Genomic DNA, 25,747 nt, shown 5'->3' with positions numbered 1-25,747 from the left:
AGCACACTGTTCACTCAGTCGTACGCTGCGTTTGGGGATGGCGGCGGCGGCGGTAGCAGCGAGGGGCAGATCCATCATGCCGTGCTGCGTATGGTAATTGTTATAATAGATGCAGAGCAGTTGCTTAAGGGCTGATGTTTTGGGAAACTGTTATTGAACTAATTACTCATTTGCATACTTTGTCTTCAGTGTTTAGCTCCAGATTTTGTCTCTCTCTATGGAGTCGCATTAAAAGTCATTGAAAAGAGGGAAACGCTGAGCCGCTTTGCTGGCTGACTAGAGTCGACTCCCAGGCCTCAACCCCTGCCAGTCAGCTCCTCGCGATCACATGGTTAATTCTCACCCTGTTTCCTGTCGCTCAGCGGTGTTCATCTTTTTTTAAGTGCATCACATGAATGAAATGGAAACACACATGCAGTTCTGACAAGTATTATGTAACAATTAAACAAATAAAACTACAGTTTATTGAAAATAACAATAATTTTTAGTTATATTATGAAGCTGTTGAGGAAAAAATGACATCACCAGAAATGGATCAGGACCAGAAAACAATGGAACATAATAGTCTACATCTCAGGACACACTTCTTAAATAATCAGGCCCGGACTTCTCTTAATGACCTTATAGTACCATATCACCCCATTAGAGCACTTCGCTCTCACACTGCAGGCTTATGTGTTTATACACCTCTCTGAATGTAATGATTAGTTATTATTAATCTCTGGCTCTCATCCACAGCGTGTCCTAGCCCTGTCTTCCCTCACCCCAACCAGTCCCGGCAGATGGCCGCCCTGCCTGAGGCTCTGCTAGAGAGTTTTTCCTGAAAAAAAGGAGTTTTTCCTTCCCACTGTTGCCAAACACTTGCTCATGGGAGGCAGTCAGAATCTTGGGATTTTCTCTGTATTATTTTAGGGACTTCACCTTCAAATATAAATTTCTTTAAGGTGACTGTTGTTGAGATTTGGACACCTATATAAATAAAACAGAACTGAAATGAATTGAACTGCCACCACACCTGGACTTCATGTTCCTGTGGGTGGTGGCCGCACAATGCTGTGAAATCCTGTTCTGAGCTGCTGCACCACAACCGAGCTTTGGATATGTGAAAGAAAGGCAGTAAGACTTTATAATATCACCCATGTCCGAAAAAGCGCAGCATGTTTACAATATAACTGTTGTTAATGTCAAATATTGCTTGTTCTTCTGTAAAATGACCATGAGATTGGACACATCTTAAAAGTACTTAATTTTACTTGCAGTTTTATTATTTATTTTCTTTGTCTTCTCTAAAAAACAGCTTGTTTAACCCCTTATTCTCACGTGCCTTGTACATGACATTGTAATTTCATATGAAAAATTTTAATAAAGGATTTTATTATTTAAAAAAAAAAAGGTTTTACGCTTCTCACCCTCAGTGAACACTACTTTGGTCACATGGTGGAAAGAGGGGGTCCAACAAACAAACAACCAGCAAAAGGAGGCTAATGGTGACAAATGTTGGTAAAATGAAATATTATGTTTTGTGGCATTGTTCAGTGTTTAGAGAAGAAGTTGATATTGTGTGGATGTGTGAAGGTCATTGCAAATGTTGAGCTAGATCAGTGGTTGTCAAACTTTTTACCCCACATCCCCACACACGCCCCATCTAAACAAAACAATGACAGAAAAGCATAGCTGCAACTTTATTTAGATAATAAATTCACAATGAATCCTTCAGTAATTTTTGTTTTAAACAAACAACTTTCATTTCAAACAACTATTTGTAACTTTTGTCACTAGACTGCTTCATTAGTCTGCACCACATCTTCAAAAACGTTAAACAGAATGTGAACATTGCCAAACATAGAAAAATAAAGTTCAGTCTTAGTCTTATTAAACAAAGAAATCCAGAAACTTGAGCGGCATCCCCAATCACACCTCACTGGCTTAAAACAGAATGAACTGGGTTGTGTTGTTGTTGTTGATGTGTGTAGGCTTAAGCCGAAAAGCTGCAGCCGCGTGTGTAAGTCGACAGCCGCAATATAGAAGTGTACTGAAAAGTGCAAACATGAGGTCGGGTCTCTCGTGCCCCAATCCTGGGTTTCGGCACCACTGTAAACGATGCACGACAGACCCGACCACATGTTTGCAATTTTCAGTACACTTCTTTATTGTGGTTGTTGACTTACACACGCGGATGCGCATATTTTTAACATAACTGCTGCAAATTTCTTTGTTCTACTGTTAAAGTGATTCTGATGTTAAACATTAGCTCCACATGACTTTTCTGCCAGTTAACTTGTGCCCCACCTGTCACGCCACAAACTTCAAGAACCACCGAACTAGAGAAAGATGAGGTTAAGTTAGGTCATACAACACAGCTGGAAATCATAATACTTGTCATGCAGAGAAGAGCTTTATGAACACCAGCGAAAAATGCTAGTTTATGCCTTTAACCTGTAGATTTGAATATAACAGGTGGACGTACGGGACGGTGGTTAGCACTGCTGCTTCAGGAGGGTCCCGGAGTGCTCCCTGTTTGTGTGCAGGTGTTCTCCTGGAGCTAAGATTTTTCCCACATCAAAAAACATGCCCATCATGTCTCAGGACATGCTCACATCCTGATTTAATTTAAAAAAAAAAAAGATTTGACCAAATTTCAGTCTTTGTTGAAAGTCAGCACGAAAACACAAGGCCATGAATCAAATTCTTCCACTGAACTCTGAATATTTCTTCGGGCTGATTCGTCTGCAGACAGAGGAAAGTTCTGCAGAGATCGTTACATAAAGCAAAGAATGCAACAAAGTGGAAAACAACAACAGTATATGAATAAATCTTCCAGTTTGCATTGAGGCAGGGATGCCTTCATGCTGGACCTCAATTAATTTCCTTCTCCTTTGAAAACTGTACCGTGCTAAAGGCTGCCCGCTCACATTTATAATCCTGTTTATTAACTCTTTGATCACATGTTTAATGATGTGAAATGTTCAAAAGACAAAGAAATAGGGATGCTGTGTATTTGTGAATCGATTCACTCATTTCTGCCCCCTCCCTACTTCTCTCTACAGCTGCCAGCAATAATTGGCCTCCACCTGTGGGTGTCTGCCCAACAGCTCATTGGCTAATTGGAGAATGTGAGTGTACAAATCAGCAACCAGAGCCCTCCACAAAACAGACTACAAACAAGATCCTTTCTCTGCTTCTCCACTCTCCAGACTGTGACTGAGCTGCTGGTCTCTGTAGCCTTTAAGGCTTGTTAAAGATGCAATCGCCGAGTCATTTATTAGGAACACCTGACAGTTGTGTAGTGCTACTCTCAGGACAGACTTTAAGACTCTTTCTACTAGAAAGCGGAGATTATTAGTATGTTCCTGGAACTTGTCAGGATCTTATTACTGCACTGAGGTCTGCCTTTTTTTGGTTTGTTTTAAGGAAACACACCTTTTTGGATTCGATATTCAGCAAAAAGTCTTTGCATGGAGATTTTTTACAGTGTAATTGAGGCCGATTCTGATGAATAGACGTCCTTGTGGCCTTTCACGCATTAACTTGATGTGCCACACAGCAAAACAAAGTATTGTGATCCTGCTAATGACCCCACCTGTGCACGGCTGTAATCCAAGTTCAGACGGACACCTCTGATGATTTGTTGCGCACATAATTACAGACGAACATATACATCGCTCTCGTGCGAGGCTCACCACAGTTATGCTTTAATCTACCGAGCAGTCGACAGCCTGTAAACCTGAGTTATTATTTGTTTACCACATATAAAGTGTACATTGATCACAAACAAAGTGAAAGTGCAGGCGGCTCACAAACTGCCAGAACAGCTTGCATCAGCAAAAAGAAAAGAAGGGTCTAGATGTGGCGGCTGAACGAGCCGAGCCGATCACGTCCCTCCTCATTCGCTTTTGGTGACAAACTCCCCTGTCATTAACCTCTCTCTGCATTAATAGCAGTGTAATTAGTCCCTCATCCTCTATCCATAATGTTGAGTCAAGAAAGTGACGCTAATTTAGATCTAATTAGGCTTTTTGCAACGCCATTACATGGCTCTGATATGCAGAGGAGCTAACGACAGGCCGCGAGTCCGGATGTGAGGAGCTGTCGGGTGAATGCTGCGCTGCTAAACGACTGCAGAGTGACTGAGCACAAAGGAAGCCAAGTCACCGCCTGACAACTGAAGGCAAACTGCAAGTAAGCACTTCTGTCACAGAGGTTTTCACAGGAGAAACAGTTAGTGTGTCAGAGAGAGGCTGGGGATCGTGCAAGGACACTCCAGCAGCAGCAAGCAGCCGTTATAAAAACTGACAGTTCACAGTATGGATGTGAAACTCTTCCACATATATTATGCTGATTATTCAGTAATATAATATAATAAGAAACTATTTAAAAAGAAACAATAACCTTCAAATTAAACAATTTATGCCATTTACTTCCTGCACAGAATGGCTCACAGAGCTGGGTGTGATTCACAGAGATGAATCACAGAGATAGCAAATAAACAGATCAGGCTGATCCAAAGATCTGAAATCTGTGAGAATTTCCAAAAACTGAGAGCAACATATAAGTTGTTTGTACTCTACCTGAGCACTTAGAGCACTTTATACAGCACACCTGTTTCTTTCCGCAGACTATTTTTTTATTTGTCCATTTGGATATTGTTAAAGGTTAAAGTCCAAAGGTTTGCTGACACAGGTTGTTAAGCTTCAGCTCCACTTGTATGAGTCACAGAACTGGACCGCTTGACTGCGTTTGTGCCGTCGGTGCCAAACCTGACGAAGTTTGTGCCTTGGTTTTGGTGCAGAGGTAGCTGGGAATACTAACATGTGTCAAGTCAGCCTCAAGTGGCCATTAGAGGAACTGCAGTTTCTGCTACTTTATGTTTACATCCTCAGAAGTTGCTTTCAATGTAGAGCTATTATTTGAAATAAAAAAAAAAATAGAGTTTTTCTTCAACAAAAAAAACCAATTACTGCTGTCTTAAATCTAAATGTGTGTTAAATCTGAATGTGGCATGCTGCACATATTACAACACCTTCCCTCTAAAATACAGCAGCTGGTTCAGACTTTCATGCCTTCACTTGAGGACCGACCCAGACCTTCACGCTGCTTCATCTCTAAAAAAAAAATGAGACTAGAGCCCAGATTTCATTCTTTTCGAAAATATTTCAACATGTATGGTTTTAAGATGTGCATGTAACTGAGCTGCTACAAAGACTGCTGGGTGGAGTTTGAAAGTGATTGCACGATTCAAATCCTCACACAGTCTTCAGAGATCCCCTGCGATCTGTGTAGAGGCACCTCATTTCTCATTTGTTCATATTTTCCTCACCGTCTGCCTCTAACAGCCACATGCAGAGCCTTTGTGCATTCAGTGTCTCGGTCCAGCAGCAGCACCTGTGGATCTGTGTGAGGTCCCGATGTCCAGTTAGCGGTTTGTCTTTTGTCTTTTAATGTGTCTTTTAATGATGAGCCGCTGTGATGGGCTCGAGCGCTCGTCTAAATCAATACGGCCTGGACCTTCCTGTGCTAATGATTAAAGGCGATCGCCCTGCACATCCAGGAAAAACACAGGGCAGCACAATAACTAACAGTGTATCGAACTCAAAATCAAAGCGCTGTGACACGGCGTAACGAACGGCGGATCCGCTCCGGTTAGCGGAACACGTCGTCATATCTTTCATTGTGAGTAAATGTGATTGAATGTGTTTTCTCCCTTTCAGAGACCATTAGCGGGCCCGATAGTGATCACTGGGGTTGACATCACACTGGTTTCAAGAGCGGTGGCTGCTGCTGCTTATCTAATGGCCCACAGGAAGAAGAAGCCATTAGCAAATAAGCAAGTCTATCCCTGTAAGAGCTATTAGCCCCAGCTTTATTTCTCTGCCCACAAAGTTAGTGAGAAACACAAGATGACAACTGTCAAGGACATAATGACGGGTTTGAACTTGGCTGGCTGGAAATGTGCTTATTATTGTATGTTTTATTGTTGTACTTGCTAAATATTGGTGCCCTGTGATTTGTGACTAACACGAGTTAGGCAAGCAATTTGCATGTTTACATTAGTTGTTTTGTAAGCAGATGTTATTTCAAGTGCAAACCTGGGAAAGTCAGATTCAGAGAGCAAAGCCCCCTAAAAGTTCACATTATCTTAGTTTGATCTCACCCTCCAGGAAACCCCTGAAGTATCTATCCAGTCTGAAAGCAGTTGCATATCCTTCCTCAAATGTTTTACATTCAATGTGTAACATATTTCAGATCTTAGAAAAATAAATGTGTTCTTAAGTGTTATGTACTCCCCTTTTTCCAATACAAAAACTCTGCAGTGTGAAAAGGTTTGAACGCCTGCAACATTCACAGCAATTTGTCACAAAAATTGGAAGGAGGTGTGAAAAGTCAAAGCTCTCCACAGACAGATCCTCCCAAATGACTTGCACTAGATATTAGAATACCGCTCAGAGGTGAAGAAAACGCTGTCAAGTCGTGACATGATCTGACACGACCTCATCTGCTTCATGCACAAAGCATATTTACTCTCTCCCCTCTTGCAGGCATATAAGAGTGCAGCAGGAGAGGAGGTAGACACAATTAAGGTCGTCGGCTTCAGCCTCGATCGCAGCGGCTGTGCTATTTGGCCTCGTGGCAGGTGGGCTGCCCGAGTGACATCATCCTGCTTTCAGGGTCGCTGTTTGTCGGGCACATTTTCTCCACTGCCCTCTGACTCTGCCTGTCGTCGGTGTGGCTCTTGAACAAAGATAAACCAGAGCAATCAGGAACAGGATGATTCCTCTCTTTTATTTCACTAATTTATTTCTCCACCGGGGCCACACTGAGACTTTCTGGAGCCTAAAGCAGAATTCAGCTCGACATCCCTCTGCATTAAACAACCTGTCAATCAGTTCAGGAGCTGGTAGCAATCGAGTGTTTTAAGTTAAAAATGAAACTCCCTGAGGCAGGATTCTAAGATTATTTCTTCTTTTTCTTGTGTGCTTGTAATTGAGTTATTTATCTGCTTTTTTGTTTCATCGTATCGAGCCGGCGAGCCATCGAGCCACCGAGTCACAAGCTCTCGCCGTATTGAAAACAGGCTTTGAAGACGACACGTATTGGCATATGGTTAGGGACGGTTTAATTTAATTTGCGTGGTATCTTACAGGTCCCCTGATTACAACTGTTTGGGAGTTAATTGGTGTCGCTCCGTCCTCTGAGGACAACAGAAGGCAAACCGAGGCTGGCACACACATCTCCAGCTCCTTTTTGTTTCGCTATTACTGTCTCTTCATTCATCAAACGTGTCAGATCACCAAAACCGCTCCATCTACCTATTTTCTGATGCTGACGCAGGGAGATGTAGGCCAGATCGCTCCGCCAACAGGAACCTACCCAGAATGCAATTTACCGTTTTATTTTGTCTTTTTTGGAGTCGACTCCAGTCCTCTCCGCCGACTGTTTCATCTGAAATGGAATTGCGTTGGTTCGCAGTCAAACTGGCAAAACAGAGTGCGCGCACGTCTGTAAGCAGTGCCCAGTGATCAAACGTAAAAGATGGCACGGCGCGTTCGGCGCCACATGGAGCGTCTATGAACGATGTGGTCATCCAGGTCTGAACTCGACGCCAGCCGATCAGTGAAAGACGATGATTAGCAGATCTGAGGCAGCGCTAATTGCAAAGTGAAGGCAGCTAAGAGGAGAAGTCTGATCTGATTGTTTGACAACTGAATACAAAAATATGATCTGACTGTACAAGCACAAACTATTAAACTACAGAAGTTATTTATTACACTCCATTAAATGTTGTTCTTTGCCATAAAATCTTTTATCTTAATAGTGAATGTGCTGTTTTCAAAAAGGTTTATCTAAAAGCTGGCAGAGCCGATAGATTTCACCTTGTTATGTGAGCCTCAGCTGTAGCCACACACTAGTTTTGGCTTTACTGATCATCATCATGTTGTGGCAGAGAGAGGAAAACCAAGTAGAATTAATCACTGGTTGCTCTATTGCTTAAAAAAGTAATGCATTACTTTACCTAATTACTCTCCAGAGAAAATAATTTGTTACACTACTTGTTGCATTATGTTATCATTATTATGTAACATGTCCTGAAATGCACTGTCACATAATTACCTGTTAATAGTTTAAACCTCAGGCTTCACACAAATCCCTGTCCTAATGAGGACACACGTACAAACCAACAACACAAAGCAAAGATGAAAACCAGCTCAAAGAGACTTCAAAGCCATCGCCACGGTGATCCTACTGTAGAAACATAAACAGGAAGAAATGCAGGCTATAATGCTGCAAGCCTGGCTGCTCATCACTGCTTTTGTTACCTGCTGAAAATCAGGCTGGGGCTGCTGTGCTGCGGTCAGCCTTCACTCAGCTTTAACATCACTCTGGGTTCTGTGTGTTGACATGCTGTCAGCACTTTACCACCGTGCTCCTGTCTGTTTGTGCAGTAAAAGTAAAAATAATATGAAAACCTTGACTCTTCAAAAGTTGTAGGTCACTCCATCATTTTCCTCCTCCCTGTACATGGTATAAATTGTGTGTTAGTACAGTAATGCATTACATTACTGCATCACTAAAAAATGTACCGTATTACAGTAATACACTGCTTTGGAACATGTTACACCCACTTTCAATCAAGGGTGCCGCACAATGAAAGGGTCTTCTTTTTCAGAAACAACTTTCCCAACTGCAAAGTGATTGCACAGGTCAGACTGTCTGACCAACTCAGACTGACTGCATTCACTCTCACACAGGTATGCAAAGGTTTGCAACTAATTGCCAAGTACGATATAAATGCACATTCATCTACACCGATGAAAGTAGTTCATGTGTCCTCTTTGGAAAAGGTGACACGACACTACGGGCTACTACTGGTTGTAATCTGGTTTTCAACACTGCAAAAAACAAGACAAATAATAATAATAATAATAATAATAATACTAATAATGATAATACATTTTATTTATAGGCGCCTTTAGGACCCTCAAGGTCACCTTACAATAACACAAGAACAAGGGTACATGACGACAAACTTACATAGATAAACTGCAGCCAAGTTACAGGTAACAGCTCACCTGAGGTCTTCTTATCCAGCGATTCCAAAAGTGGGGGGCGCGCAGCCATTGCGGGGGGGGTGTAAAAAAAGAATGCTTGGACACTGGTAGCATAATGGACAGGTTTTTGACGGGGCTCCCACACAAACGCAAAGCAGAAGATGAAGCATCGCCAAATATGCTTCCAAACCAACTTCCCTCCAAGCCAAAGACTAGAAAATATGATGATATCTTGCCTTTGGCTTCAACTGCACAACAGCAGTGCCAAGGTAGGTATCCCTGACAGAATTTGATTCTGGGGGGGGGCAAGATTTTCTTGTAAAACAAGGGGGGGCCTAGCAAAAAAAGTTTGGGAACCACTGGTCTAACCACTGCCACTTTAGAATAATCCTATCAAATGTGAGTGATTTGATTATCTCCTTGTGATGTTTTTTTAGCGGTGGACTTTGACTGACTGACAGCTCAGGCTGAGCAGTTTGGAGATAAAGTTAGAGAGGCTGAGATGATTTGATCTGATGATGTGCAGAGGAGGGATAGTGGATATATTTGAGCTGCTGGGTAGGAGTTAAAGAGGAAGACCTCAGAAAAGATGGAGGGAGGACAGAAGGACAGCGTAAGATGGAAGCAGATGATCCACTGTGGCGACTCCTAAAGGAAGCAGCCAAAAGAAGAAGAGGAAGAAAAGGTTTTGTCCTCTACCAGCTAAGGTGTCAATCATGTGCACCTGTCTGCCCACTCAGAGGCTAAGGGAAGGGTTCTGCTGATTTTTCTTTTTCCAATTTCAGTGGTTTAAAGATTTAATAAGACACCAAAAATCAGTTTGACATGATTTGTGACTTAAAAAGGGACGACTTTTGTAATTTTAGGTGGACTTTAAATGTGCTCAGTTTCACGATTCTGATTTTAATCAAAGGCCTGGATGCTAAAAGCTGTTCATTAAATCAAGCAGTCTGTCAGCTCTGATCAGCTGCAGCTGCTCATACAAAAACAGCTACACACTGACATTAAGGAAGAAAAGGACACATAGACGAAGAAGCTCGCAGGGAGGCCTCAGCGCCGGCATCAACATGCAGAACGGCATTCTGGGAAGGCAGAGGAAAAGAGAAAGGAGGCTTCAAATTGAAAGTGGCAGCTGTAACTGAACTCCAAATCAGGTTTTTTCTCTTCAGTGGGAGGTCAGAGGTCATCAGAGACGGCAGGTCTTCATCTCCTTGAGATTTTTCTCAGAATTGAACAATGGCAGCAGTGCAGTGACATCTTTTTTTTTTCCTTTTCATTCATTGCGCCTTTAAGAAATCCATCACATTATCCACAAGTCCTGGCGGGATTTAGATAACTTCCTGTCATGTCAAGTTGATCTTGAGCTCATCCAGCGCCTCGCTGTCATTCGGCAGCATCGCTCCATGTTTAAGGCTGGTACAAGAGTTCTGCATTTACAGCATTTGGCAGCACGCTGTGACGCCAGGCAGTTATTACCCAGCTCCCCCGCTAGTCACTTTGGCTGAAGTAAACATCCCCCACCTCCGAGGCCGCGCGTCACGGCTCGTTTCTGTGTCTGACTTTGTCGACAAAGAAAACAACTGTTGTAAACACACACTGTTAAAACTTCTCCCTCACTGGCTCCACCTTAATTATTTCTTGTTAACAGACACAAATATCATTTTCAAGATTATAGTCGTGTATTAAAAAGCAGGAGGGTTTATTTATAATAGATTTTGTACATGGCTTTGTAACATGAAGTATCTTCTGCGCGTGCTACGGGTATTTTGTCCAGTTAAAACAGGGACATGTCACCATGACAACCCAACCATTCTGTCTGGTATTTGTTTTTCTCAAGCTAACAGAGTAGTTTTTATACCATAACCCTAGTTTTATGACCTAAACTCAACTAAGTTCTGTATTCCGTACATAAATCACAATTAAACAATTAAAGAATAATAAACATGAAGTGTGAAAATGTGGAAATTTGGTGTCTGGTATGAGTGTCAAAGTGATTCGCTGCACCACCAGCCCCCTGTAGTTTCTAAAGGTGCACCTTTTCACCATGTAATGGGGGAAAATATGAATTCTGAACTGAAGTTTAATTAAAAAAAACTTGAGATGTTGGATAAAATTGAACTAAAAAAAGGGTGCAAAGATTTGCTAATCTCATAAACCCATGCTTTAATACACAATATGACATTTATATGAGCTCATTTTGAATCTGATGACAGCAACATGTCTCAAAAAAGTTGGCACGAGGCAACTAAAGGTGGGAAAAGTAAATGGCACTAAAAAAACAGCTGGAGGAACATTTGGCAACTAATTGGGTTAACTGACAGCAGGTCAATAACATGATGAGTATAAAAAGAGCATCTTAGAGAGGGACGGTGTCTTAGAAGTAAAGATGGGCAGACGTTCACCACTCTGCAAAAAAACCTAAAAATTATGGAAGAATTTCAAAATAAAGTGGGTTTATGAGATTCAGATACTCTGGAGAAATCTGTGTGCAAGGGACAAAGTCTATGATGTTCAGACCCTCAGGTGGCACTGCATTAAAAACGGGCATGAAATAAGAAGCCATATGTGAACACTATCCATGTCTACATCTAAGCCTGAATGCCAAAGGCTGAAATATCCTCGGAACTACGAGTAAACCAGCTGTCTGAGAGCAAAGTGCTCTGTGGGCGTCGTATGGTACTATGAGCTCTTTAAGATAAGATGGCGCCTGATTATTCAAGAAAATGAAATAAAAATAAAACCTAATTAGAAAATATAAAACTGATTGTAACTCTAAGATGAACAAGACAATAATATAATATATTATGCTGATTAGCCACCCCTGCCTTTTAAGCTGTTGGTCCTTTGCATGACACCTAAATGACACTGAGACACAGGCTTTATGGAATCGGACACAAAGACCTCAGAGGATCTCATAAGCTATGAGCTGTCGTGTATCAGGCTTGTGCCAGAACATCTCCCCCGCACCATGTCGCTGGTTCTTGACTTGCCTCGCCTTGGACTGCTGTCATTAGTTACTCATCACAGAAGCATTGCTGTTTTGGAGATGGTCCGACTCCGTTATCTGGCCATGAAAATTTGACATTTAAATGACCTCTGAGACGTCAGTGGGGGCCATTCTGTTTTAGGCTCAACTTTCGAGAAGCCTGAAAAAACAAAACAAAAAAAGTGTTTTCAGCACAGGAAGATTTTACAGAATCATTTTGTCATCTTTGCACCTATCAGTGGCTGCTGGAGCTTTTCAAAATGATTCACACTTCAGCTGGATTACCGCAGTGATAAGGTCAGTGTGATAAAAATAAACCGAGCCAAATTCACTGTGCTGCATCAGCCATCCGCAGCAGGTTTTAAGCCTCCACAGGTAGATATTTAGAGTAAACTAAAATTAGATCAAACCAAAAAAACATGTTTGACGGCGCCCCATTCCTTGGAAAATGCACCGAAGGAAAGAATTGTCTGGAGGGCTTAAATGTGCAACGACACAAGTGAAGGAGCTCTCACTGCTGATGATGCTGAGGATGTTACATAAGAGCAAATGTTATGTGATTTAGTGATAATTACATTCAGATCCTGGGTGATGCTCTGCTCCTTCCCGAGCACACGAGTTGGTTTTTAGTTTCCAGCTATGGCAGCAGCGGCGATGATGAAGTGGAGCTGTGATAATTTTGCTGTCAGTTTTATAAACAGGGTCCACCGAGTCTGACCCGTGGCTCGACGTGCTGCCCATGAATCAGCCGAGCCCCGTAAACATTTGGGCAATAAATAACTATAATTAAAAAAATACTGGTTATTGCATAAATTAGGTAATCAATTAGACTGCATTTGGTATTCATGCGCTGCCTGCTCAGCCTGCAGTTTGACTTATTAGACTCTCCGAGGCTCCACTGTGGTTCAGTGAGATTTGGGGGTTGGTATTTTCTTGTGCATGAGTATGTGTGTTACACTGAGAGAGACTAATGGTGCCTCTGCTGCTGCTCTTTGCATTTACACTGCAATAATATTAAAAAGAACAAGAAAATAATACAGAGTTGGCCCAATATCCAGTTTGTTGTTTTACCCTAATACAATAAGAAATTCACAAGTTGCTGTATTTAATAATGAGGTCAGTGTATGTACAAATACCCCAGAGGACTGAGTTTCACAGTTTTTTAGGCCATTTTTATTCTACACTTGTATTTTTGCGATGTTGTAGAGAGATGTCCTTACATGGTCATCTCTCTTGTTTGTGAGGGGAAGCCAATCAGAGCAAAGTTGGATTGAGAGAGGATGGGGAGCTGCATCAGGGCCCAGAATTCTGCTGGAGGTTTCTTCCTGTTAAAAGGGAGTTTTTCCTTCCCACTGTCACCAAAGTGCTTGCTCATAGGGGGTCGTATGATTGTTGGGTTTTTCTCTGTATGTATTATTGTAGGGTCTACCTTACAATATAAAGCGCCTTGAGGCGACTGTTGTTGTGATTTGGCGGTGTATAAAAATAAAATTGGATTGAACTGAGTACAATAAGACAAATAAGCATAACTGTCAATTGTGAGTCATTTAAAGTCCAGTCATACAAATATGTATATTGTCACGAGCCGCAGGAAGGACTCGGGCGGAGACTGAAATCACAAAGATTAGTTCCTTTATTTTACTCTTCACGTGTGATATATACAAGTAAGGGAAGAGGGGTCTGAGGTCACCAGGGTTCATGAAGGGGTCAGGAAAACACAGGGGAACTTCACACAGCTAGCTTTCTCCTCCCAGGGATTCTTCTCCACGCTCACGCCGCACCGACTCACCACACTCACGACCAGTGTTGGGCAAGTTACATTGAAAAAGTAATTAATTATAGTTACTAGTTACTTCTTCAAAAAAGTAACTGAGTTAGTAACTGAGTTACAATATTCTGAAAGTAATTAATTACTTGAAAAGTAACTATTGCGTTACTTTAAAAAAACGTTTAACCCTCTGGGGTCCAGGTTATAATTGGCCATTTTTGACTACTTTTGATTTTCCCTCCACATTTTACCTTTAAAAACTACTGTTTTTAAAGGTAAAATGTACTTTTCCTTGTTTGGTATCATTCTTTCCAGCACAACCTCAAATGTCTGAATTTACAGTCATGTTTTCATTTTGACATTAACTTAATTGATCTAAAATCAGACAAAAAACATAAAATCCGAGTAGAAAAAGTTATATTTTTACTGTAACAACCACAAACATTTTTCTGCTCTCTCTCTCTCTCTCTCTCGCTGTCACTCCTAAAACTTCCCCCCTCTTCCTAAACAACCAAATGTCATGTTGCCATATCATTTTCTGATTGGTCGACATGGTGCATTTTTCCACCAACACCAACGGGCTGTTTTTTGTTTTGTTTTTTTTTATTTTTTGCTCATAAGCAGAGAGCGCTCGCTAGCACTGTCCTTAGACAGTATACGTGACGAAACTATTGAGGAAAAAACGCCGCGTATATCTTGTTTATCATGACTCTGGTTTTACGTGGCCTATCAGCACAATTTAAAAACTGGTATATATCACCTTGTTGCTTTGTAATCTTGAAGTGGTCATGTGATTGGCTTACCACGACTACTTTATTCTTCCTCAGTCAAACAGCAGCACTCATGCGATTGTTTTGCCCGCTTAGCTCCAGGTGTTGTGCTAGATCGTGATTACCGTCCGCGGGAGCGCGCAGCTGCTTAAAGCTGTAGCGTCCAGATTACTTACAGCTACTTCCGTGCAACTGATATGAGATGCGGTAAGATGAAGACAGCTTCAACCGTCTGTTTGTTGAAAAATAGTAACGGACCGCATTTTCTTGTTAGTAACGGTAACGGCGTTGTAACGATAGGAATAGTAATTAGTTAGATTACTCGTTACTGAAAAAAGTAACGCCGTTAATAACGCTGTTACTTGTTACACCGTTATTCCCATCACTGCTCACGACAGGGCCACAGCAACAAATCCTCTGGCTGGCATGCAGAATCTAGCACAAGGACAGGAGAATCAATGTCAGGAAAAACGCGAAGGAAACTCGAAGAGGGCTGTAAAACTGAAGTAACACTGACAGGGGTTAGACAGTAATCCAGTGACGAGGTGCTCCCAGCTGCTGCCTTAAGTAGTGAGTGAAGAATCACAGGTGATCACTGCAGGTCCGAGGGCCAGTGGCGGAGCCCGCAATGAACTCCGCCCAGGCAGTGAGATGGAGGTGAGAGAGAAAACACAAACAAAACATATGTAGCCATACTGGGCCAGCCGGTCAGGCACGGGGACCATGACATATATTTAAGGTGGCCCAATCTGCTGATTTCAGCTGAGTAACTTCTGTTTTTACATGAGTTCTGGTCACAGTATACAAAAGATTCAGTAGCGAAGCCAATGTGTAAATTCCACAAACTTGCATTTTTTTCCTAGTGGCCAACAGATGGTGACTACAAAAAAGATGTAGTTTGGAAGTCCACAAGCAAACAACCTTTTTGCTTCCTTGATTGATGAGCTTGAAAACTTAGATGTGCCAGGTTTCAAAAAACTAAGGCTACGTTCGCACTGCAGGCGAAAGCGCATCAAATCGGATTTTTTTTGACCCTATGCGACACATATCCGATCATGGTATGACAGTGTGAACGGCACAAATCCGATATTTTCAAATCCGATCTGGGTCACTTTCGTATGTGGTACCGAATCCGATACATATCTGATGTTTTAGAAAGCGACTGCTGTTTGAACGGTCATGTCGCATTAAATCCGTCTTTTACATCACTGACACAAGACAGGCACCAATTATCAGCGCCCGAGAAGACATTGCGAACGCTTCCTGGCCATCCAGTGTAGATTTTAGTGAAACTGTTGGGAAGACAACGTGAACATTTTATTTGTACTGTATAATCTGCAGATTCTGACAGAAATCTGCAACTATCCTTTGAAGCACCGCTCCTCTCTAAAACAGCAATAAGGATAATTATTAGGTTATTTACATTATTATGTAAATAACAAAATAACTTAAAGCAAAAATTGGGAAACGTAAAGTCCGAAGTCTTTATTAGAGATGGACCAATCCGATATTACTATCGGTATCGGTCCGATACTGACCTAAATTACTGGATCGGATATAGAAATAAAAAATGTAATCGATCCATTAAATATCAAAAAAGTAAAACTTGTGACACGGCATAACTCGGCTCATAACCGTAGCACGTCGGAGCAGTGTGCGTCATGTGATAGAGCGGCTGTGTGTATTTGTAGCCTCACTACCAAACCAGCATTTCATCTCCAAGAAAGTTATCCCAGAGAGAAGTAAAGCAAGTGTGTAAGTTCATCTCTGAATGTTTGTAAAGCGTTCCCATATTAAGCTTAACAACCCATATATGGAGCGACTGCCTCTTCTTGCTGCTACTTCAATCGTGAAACTGCTTAATGATCAGCTGATCGGCTTTTCTGTCGCGAGTCCGTCTCTCTTCTTTGTTTTTGGCCCACTTCGCACCAGAAAGAGGAAACCAGCGGCTGAACAACAGCAGCACGTTTAAGCTTGATAAGCCGGTGTTAGAATTTATTTAATATTACTTTCTAGACCAGGATCCTTTTCTACGTAGCTGACGGCTGGTAACTGTGCAGGGGCGGATCTAGCAAAGTTTAGCCAGGGGGGCCGATAGGGCATTAACAGGGAAAAGGGGGCACAAAGACATACTTTTCTTTCTTATTCTCATTTAAAATGTCTAGCTTTTAATAAATAATTATCTGAATCTTACACCCAAAGTTTTAATCTGATGTAAAATGTATAGAAGTCCATTACTGTATATAGTAACTGTTCTAATATACCCTAGTAAGCTATAGTACTTTTTCCTTTGGGAAGGTACCATCTGTGAATTCTGCAATTCTGTTGAAGAAAGATGTTGAATCTATTTAATTATTCTTGAAAAATAATTTATTTCTGTGCATTTTTTTTTCACCCTGCATCAAATTAAAGTTGATTATGTCGATTAAGCATCATGAGGTGGAGGGTGGGGGGTGGTTCCCTATTTTTTTTTTGCTGGGAGTTTGCAACCCTATTAGTTAGGTTGCTTAATATTTCTGCTTAGTACTCTTTAAAATACCAGAATAGGAAGGATGGAGTAGGTTTAAGTTTATTAGATTGATCAGTGTTGCTGAACTATGAAATATTTTGGGCGCAGTGTTTTTTTTACATACAGGTATAACAGAATAGCTTTAGTGTTGTTGTTTATTTAAACTTGAGTATGAACTTATACAAAATGCAGCAAGATATTAAAAAAAAAACAGTTTTATTGATTAAAAAACACACTATATCGGATTCATATCGGTATCGGCAGATATCCAAATTTATGATATCGGTATTGGACATAAAAAAGTGGTATCATGCCATCTCTGGTCTTTATATTAAGGGCCATCAGTCAAAAAATATTGTTTGCTCTGGGTCTAAACAGAGCGCGTTGTGTGTGACATCTTCTTTTGCGCATGCTGGCCGCTTTGAGCGTTCACACTAGAGCGCGTTTGCTGTCGCATTTTATTTGTAGTGTGAACAAGCAGACAAAAAAATCGGATTTGATCAAAAAATCGGAATTGAGCATTAAGACCTGCAGTGTGAACGTAGCCTAAGATGCCGATGTTGAAAGTTTCATCCTACAAGCCAAGTCTTTTTGCACCGTTGTACTGAAGCATCCAAGCATCCACGTCTTTGCACTCTGGCTCTTATCGAGCCCATAATGTGTAGTTTGCATTGGCCTTGAACAACACCAGAACAAGTATGTGGTCGCCTGTGTCCACACGTCTTTGCCTCTCATTGCCATTTGTTCTTTCTTTAAAGAAATGTGATACAAATTTTCAGCTAACATCTGTATATGTACAGCCTTATTATACAGCATGCATGATGTCACAGCAGTTTGTAGATGCAGTCTAAACCTCATGCCACATTTTTCACCATGTCATCAAGTTGGAATATTTTAGTCTTCCGCATAATTGTAAACACCTTTCCTTAAAATTCAGGCCGACATTTTTGCTATCTTTGGAAACTTTGGGATCTTCAGGCTACACGGCATGAACGTGTGAAGCTGAATCCACTGGGGGACTCACTGCTGCTATGAAGAATATGTTTTGAAGGCTGAATATGAGACAGAATTAACTCGTTAAAATGAATTCTTTATTTTTGCAGGGCTCGCTTTTGCCTTCTCCTAAATGCATTGCAAACAGGTTAGCAGCGAGGGTTCCTCCCACACTCGTCTCCCGCGGTGCACCTAACTTAGCGAGCATGAATAGTTGATGGGAAAAGAACAACAATTGTTACTTAAGTCTTCATATAATATTTACGGGACAAGCACGGCAGGTCTGCAGCTGCGGCCTTGTAACGAAAGCACAGAGGAGGTTTGTGCAATTAGCAAAACAGGAAGGAGAAAAGAAACAAAAGAAATGTTTTTACGGTGAAAGGGAAAAAATAAATATATTAATGCAATTGTTCAAACTACTCCCTTTCCACATGAATTTAATTGGAGCCTCTGAGAACTCTGCCGAAATAAAACTGAAGTTGATAAGTGTGCGTGGAGCCGACAGATTGCCTCATATCCATGCAGCAGGCTCAGCCCACATTAAGAATGGCCTCGGCGTCTTCCTCCTCCCTCTGAAGGCTGCTGGAGCCTTGGCAGCAGCTGCTTTTGTTTATTCTGCACCTAACATGTCCTCCCCCAAAAGTTTACCCTTGATCAACAAGCATATTAGGTTATGCTAATATTAGTCGTCATTAGAAATCTGCTCACGGCGCCGGTTTCCTCTCCGCTCACTGACTCATTTGTTTTGATTACTCCGTGTTCCTCCCCGAGTGTTAGCGCAGGGGCAGCAGCTTTGCCGGGCAGCGTGGGCGCCCTAGCACAGGTCAGGGGTTAAATTCTGCACATCTATATCATTCGTTTTAGCTTTCAGTTAATGCGCAACTCCCACCTCCAGCTCTTAAACGTGACAGAGGTGCACTAATGGACAGCAAAAGGGCTTTAATGTACTGAAGAGCAACGAGCAGCCGGCGGCTCGGGCCTCCGTTCGCTCGGCTGCAGCAGAACAGTGGCGGCGGTCTCTGCTCGCATCAGCCCCAAAAACAAAAACACTAACTGCAAAAGGAAAGAACTGTTTCTTAATGAGAAGGAAAACAAGTTTCCAAGATGCATAAAGATCCAAGATGTATGTTAATGTTTGTACAGGGCATATATTACATTATTTTCATTGACATGGTTTAAACACAATAGCACAGTGGCACAGTGGTTAGCACTTATACCTCACAGCAAAAAGGTCCTGAGTTCAATTCCACCACCTGGCCGTTTCTTTCTGTGTCGAGTTTGCATGTCCTCTCCGGGTACTCCGGCTTCCTCCTACAGTCCAAACACATGCAGTTAGTGGGATTATGTTAATTGGTAACTCTAAATTGCCCTTAGCCACTGGTGACCTGTCTAGCGTGAACCCTGCCTCTTGCCCCAAGACAGCTGTGATAGGCTCCAGCCCCCCAGCAACACTGACAAGAATAAGTGGAAGAGGATGGATTTAAATAAAATCATATAAACACCACTAATAACACAGTTTAGTCTATTTGTACTCTCCATCTCTGAATCCTCCCTCTCCCAAGGTGGTCCATGACTACTCTTGATGGTACCTCGCTGATAATGGAAGGTGATCAGGTGGGCTTTCCAGGCTATGAAAGCCATCCCAGTCTCTCTTACACTCCACCTCACATCAGTCCTGTTTTTTGTTTGTTATTTTTATTTCTTATGAATTAGATTCTACTTAACGACAGCCTGGAGGTGCAGTGATTAGCACCACTGGTGCGTGTGCATGTTCTCCCCGTTCCTGTGAGGGTTTCCCTGGGTACCCCAGCTTCCTCTCACATGACGGAAACATGCATATCGAGTTAATAAGTGATTCTAAAGTGAGCATAATTGTGAATGTGAGTGTAAATGCTTCTCTGTTAGCAGTGTGATGGACTGGTGACCTGGTAGGGATGTACCTGTCATTTCATCCTATGCCACCTGGGGAAAGTTCCAGACTTCTGGATGGAGAAGCAGTGAAGACGCTGGATGGATGTGTGGTTTGAGCAGGAGTCTTGTGTGGACTCAAGGAGTCTTTGTCAAGATGCTGACTGAATGAAATTTTTGCCAGATGTCTCAACAACTTTAGGATTTCTGTGAAAAGTGAAACTAGTGTCTTTGTGTTTTTTAAAGTTGTTGAGGCTTTTGGCAAAATATTATTTTCAAAGTGTTTGTGCTGCGTGACTATATTTGGGTTATTTGTGGTACAGAAAAAAAGGACTGAGTTTTGATCAAATCTGACTCAGTCCAGTTTTCAGATATTATTTTTGGCCTTTATAAAGATCAAGAAAACTGAGCTGAGAAACTGAAGGATGGGTGTCTCGTGCAAAGCTGCCCTGTTAAAATGCCATAACTTATCAAATTCAGCAAAGTTTTAATCATTTTAAGCAGTGCAGAAAAGCTGAAAATGTAAACATAAGTTTGACCCATCAGAGCAGAGCTCAGTACTGATTACTGTCAAAGCTGTTAGCTACCGAACAGTTAATTTAATTCAATATCCTTTACTCGCTGTAAGTGCTAGACACAGATATGTAACATTTGGGGGCAGGGGGTGCTTTATTTCATTTCAATGAACTTACTTCCTCAGACATTGATTATTTCAAGTAAAAGTCAAAGTAATATCCCTGCCTTGGTCAGCTGGTCACATGGCACGGCACAGAGCGGTGCGACTGGAAGATGAGAGGTGGGGTAAATGTGGAGACAGCGCTAAACAAAGCAAGTAGATGCAAAGCACCAGGATGAATGCTGTCTTCTACACAAGTCATTTTTATATATTACTACTTTGTACTGACCATCATTTTAATGAGAACGTTTTAATGTAATAGTTACGCATATTTTTACATTTGAATTCCAATCATATGACGGTAATCTTGAGAGGTTGAATTTTTAGAAACATGAATGATTAAAAACAGAATGAGGAGGTTTGAGTTTGGTTTAGGACTTTCTCATCTAAATGAGTTATTTGCATTTTGCTGAAGCTGTTGTAAAATGCAGAAGTGAAGAAGTTTGGTCCTGGCAGCTCTGACAGCTCAGTTTTGAAGTCATGAACCTCAAGCTGCCGTTGACTCATCCTGTCTCTCTCTCGCTCTCTCTCTGAGATTTTCACGCAGTAAATCCTGAAAATCAGACACGCCAAAAACGTGGACATCATCAATGTTCCGGTGCTCCTGCTGAGAACTAAATCCATCATACGCTGTATTTCTCTTATTCCTTTTGTGTGTGTGTGTTTTCTCATCTCCCCGCTTCACACAAACCCAGGCAGATTGTCCGGCCTTGTTCAGAGCTGTGAGGGATCAGCAGGTTTCAGACATCCTGTTACCCGCTTTTGTCTTCTCAGTAGTATCTGACAGTGATCATAGGAGCTGTGCGTGTTTGTGCACGATTACAAACGTTAACTGGAGCAGGAAGAATGCACTGGAGAGAAACTGTACCCCTCAGTTTAGTTTGAATTGTTAAATCGGTCTGGGCCTGAGAATCTTTCATCCTGTTTCAAACTGTTTTTTCAAACAGTAAATATCTTTTTTTACTCTTTGAAAAAAATAAATAGCCTTGATGCATTAGCAGATTTTTCCATCTCCATGGCTCAACTAGGTCAGTTAGGTTATTGCATCTTTCATTGCATTTGGGGAAGATGTTGCTCTACACCAGAATCAAATCACCAACCCCTTAATCTGAATGTTGCTCTGAAGATTTTTGTCTGATACATTTTTGTTGTTCACTACTATTCTTTGACGAGCTCATTTTGACAGCTGAGTGTCTGCAACAGTTGATATCGACTGCAGTTTGCTCTGCTTCCTTCTCACGCAGCACAAGACTGCGACTCTGTTATTGTTCACAGACGTGGGAAACGTGGGAGGTTGGGCGAGACCCTATGGTCGTCTGAGAGGTCCACTTCCTGTTCCGGGCTGCGGGAAGCTTGAGCTCGACTTCCCAGATTAAAGCCTCCGTCACCACTCGGTATCAATCCACCTCGAGGGGGAACCAAAGTTGTTCACGCTCACAAATATCGATCCGTGTATCTGCGATCACAGGCAGACAACACGCTACAACACACGCACACGCGCGTAGACACACACGAGTTGGACGGCTTCTTGCTTTATCTGGGATTTTCTCCCTGATAAAAGAGCCCGCGGTGAGCTCGTTAAGACAGCCTGTGGAATAAGGAGGGTGGCTTTGCTCATCCCTGAGATGGAAGATGAATCTGAGCCTAATGACCTTCACTGACAGACGTAATTCTATCAGGACCCAATCAGCTGCAGCAATTAGGCGCTCTTTGTGAGCCAGGGAAAGGGTGTGTGGATCCTAACCGGGGTCAATTAGAGAGTATAGAGCCGCCGCTCAACTCCCACTACATCACTGTGTCTGTCGCCGGGTGACCAGCCTTCCCTTCCCTTTAATCACATAATATAAATGTATCTCACTTGCCCTCCCTTCATCTCTCTTTCTTTTCCACTCTGTCCCCAGGCAACTTCATCTTGGTCAGCCAGGCTTTTTTCTGTTCCTGGAAAAAGACTTCCTGTCGTGGCCTGGAGGTTATCAGCCACAGTCACCTCTGTTTCCTCATTGAGCCTCTGAAGGGTCACATCCTCAGTGCAGCTGATCTTTGTTTTAATCCATCTGTGCACCAATACATGTTTTCTGTTGCTAGGCTTTTCTTTCAGAAAAGAAAGCGTTTGCTGCTCCATCAGAAGCTGGTCCGAGATGATCACTCTGACACACTCACAAAAAAGTGAAGCAGAGCATTTAAAGTGATGTGAAGCCTTATCATTTGAAACTTTGGCCATATATGAGAGACATATAAGAGATGCAGAGGATTTCATGTTGTCTGCATTGAGCTTTGCTGCTGAGGTCAGTACTGTACGTCCTTTCTCGCTTCTAAAATATCCTTTACAACATTATTAGCCAAATTATGAGCCTCTTCTTGTCATTTTACTACCGCTGGTCAGCAGCTGTCACTGACTGTTACCATGGAAACATGTCTCCTAGCTTTTAACATATTATAGTAAAACCAAAGGCGCTCTCAGACATTCATTCGTCATCGTTTATCTGACAGCATCCAAAAGTGTCGCCTTCATGTCTGAATGAGCATCCCGGAAAACATGCAGCATTAACAGAAAGGTGCCCACGTGATTCCACTTCCTGTGTCTGGTCATGTGTTTAGTGAATTTGGGGTTGCTGGACTCACTGATTAGACATCAAAGACTGTATCTAAAAGATGGATGTAGTTTCATAAAGTAGTCTTTGTGGAACTGCATTTTTTCTTATGGCCAGCAGGGGGTGACTGTTCCCATTTGCACAAAAAGTTGGACTGTAAAAGAGAATGAGGCAGCTGATCTCTTAATTTGTGACCTTCTGACCAGTTATATTACCTTTGTAATGCACTGTGTGTCTGGTCCTTATCTCAAAAAGCATAATATAAAAAAGCTAATGTATAAAGGGTAAAATTTCTACTTTCTGGTTTTATTAAGTAATATGTGATGCTCATTGTATAAATAGTCCCTTTTTAAGGTGAAAAAGGATGATTCACTTTGTGATTGACAGGTCTCTGCAGCACGAGTGTTCCTCAGTTTCACAGTCAGGTTCGGCACTTTATTGTAGCTATTTTGACCTGACAAACAAGACTCGAGGCTTCGACATGTTTGACTACTGTTGTGGTTCAGTCTCAATGAAGTGCTGATCAAACTGGACTTAAAAATGAAGAAAAGCAGAAAACAAAGTGTGAAAGAGCTCAGTGTAGTGTACGTGGGGAGCATTTGCTAATCCGGTTAATGAGGTTTGAGGTCAGAGCGCTAGCTTTGCTTCAAATCTCAGTTTGGATTCAGTGTTTTTGAGCTTTGCTTCTCCTAATATGAGCCTGAAAATTGAGAAAATTATAAGAGCTCGATATACTGGATCTTAATGTGAGTATATTTCACATAATTTAGTTTTTAATTCACTGGTAACAATTTTAAAAATGTAATAACTTATTCTTCTTGGATACTTAATGTTGTTTTGCTGTGTTTTTATTCAAATGTACTCTGGAGTTGGAAAACTTAGCTTTTCATTATGATAAAAGTTGAACAAAAGAATTGGATATTGAAGCAGTTCAGCTCTGCACAGGTCAGCGTTACTTCACCTCGGTTCCCAGTGCTCCCTGCTGCTACTACACTTACCGCCACCAATCCCAGGATAATATGCTGCTGCTGTGAGACCTGGATGATTATGAATTATCATATCCAGCCGGGCTGACAGTCCCTGAAGGCACCACTTTGCAGAGAGGCAGCTGAATCAACTCAAGTAGTCACACAAGCACAGTCCCTCCTCAGATCACCACATCTTCCCTGTAACCTGCTCTCATGCACGCCTCCATCTGCGACGCTGGTGAGCTCATCACTCAGCTGGCTGCAGGAGGAGAGAAGAGAAGGAAGGGGAGGAGCCCGCCGGGGACGCCGCTGTCTAAAAACAACCAGCAGGGATTTTTTTCTTTGGTTTTCTTTTTTTACTTTGCTTCTGCTTCCAAAAACACATGTCGTACCCATCTGTCACAGCCAGGCTCGGTGGGGAGGCACCTGACGTGTCATGTGACGCCGCTTGTCTGAAGTCTTGCACAGACACCAGTTTTATTGACAGCAGTGTGGCTTCTCTGTGATAAGCTGGCATGTGTTATGACGGGCTGCTTTATGGATGGGTGGGTCACTTCGCTAGAGAAACCTACAGACTGTATATCTCCAACGCTGCCAACACCGTGCCATCCAACAGCTGAGGGATTTAAGTTCTATATAAATATATAAATATATGCATGTGTTTGTGTGTTTTGTTTACTGTTTGCCGCACTCTGCACGCTAGCTGTTTTTGAAGGCGTGCAGGTAAAGAAGAGGTAATTGCACACAAGGGGATCTGTGTCTGTGTGTGTGTGTCTGTGTATTAAAGATACCGTGGAAGTGAGAGGTAGGGTGTGTGTGTGTGTGAGTGCTGCTGAGTGTCAGGCATGTGCAGAGCTGCTTTTTCACACCAGTGCAGAGTTGGCACAGGTGTCAAAAAAAGTAATTAGCAAACAAACAAACAAACAAAAGCCCGAGCAAGTGAAGAGAGGAGGAGCCGACAGAAGATGGCTGTCAGCAGAGAAGGAATCACATGACTAAACACTGACAGGAAAACTGGTCTCATACAGCTATGATGAGCTTTTAGGAAGGCAATTCTCGGGATTCTTTTAATTGTTTTTAATGATCAAGTATCAGAGTTTAGTTCTTGCAGCTACGCTGGCAGCTCTGTGAGGCGATAATGCTCTCTACACACCAGGAAATAAAACATGAGACACACTCTGGGTTTTGATGGAGTTGTGAAGTGGGAGGTGTTACTTTAGGCTTTCAGGTTTTGGAATTAAAGTCCTCTTCGTGCTCTCAAACAATATTAAGTGACAGTTGGAGTTTTTCAAATGATGTTTCAGAAAGGGAGGAAATTCTACTTCAACAACATCATGTAGGCTGGTTTAAATACTCTTCAGTCTGGGGTTTAAATTCTCTGACTTTTTTAGTCAGTTTGAATTTGAAATAAATTTGAATCCGTTCTCTAAACACACTAATCCTTCCCAGAGTTGCTGGATGGAGCGAGTTATGAGAATGTGATATACCAAAGGCTCTGATTTACAGCAAGGAGACTGGCCACATTCTAGTG

The 25,747-nt window shown here is 42.0% G+C and overlaps 1 long non-coding RNA gene across 1 annotated transcript; it reads left to right on the top strand.

Moving 5' to 3' along the window:
* The first annotated feature begins 1 nt into the window (after window position 1).
* Window positions 2-789, top strand: LOC112842394 (uncharacterized). The gene is made up of 3 exons (XR_003214143.1): window positions 2-93; window positions 190-331; window positions 739-789. It is a non-coding gene; the product is annotated as an uncharacterized LOC112842394 (long non-coding RNA).
* Window positions 790-25,747: the final 24,958 nt, after the last annotated feature.

This window comes from Oreochromis niloticus, linkage group LG2, assembly GCF_001858045.2.
Source record: "Oreochromis niloticus isolate F11D_XX linkage group LG2, O_niloticus_UMD_NMBU, whole genome shotgun sequence".
Taxonomy (NCBI): domain Eukaryota; kingdom Metazoa; phylum Chordata; class Actinopteri; order Cichliformes; family Cichlidae; genus Oreochromis; species Oreochromis niloticus.
The sequence above is the reverse complement of the archived record's forward strand: the minus strand, read 5'-3'. Positions and strand labels throughout refer to the sequence as shown.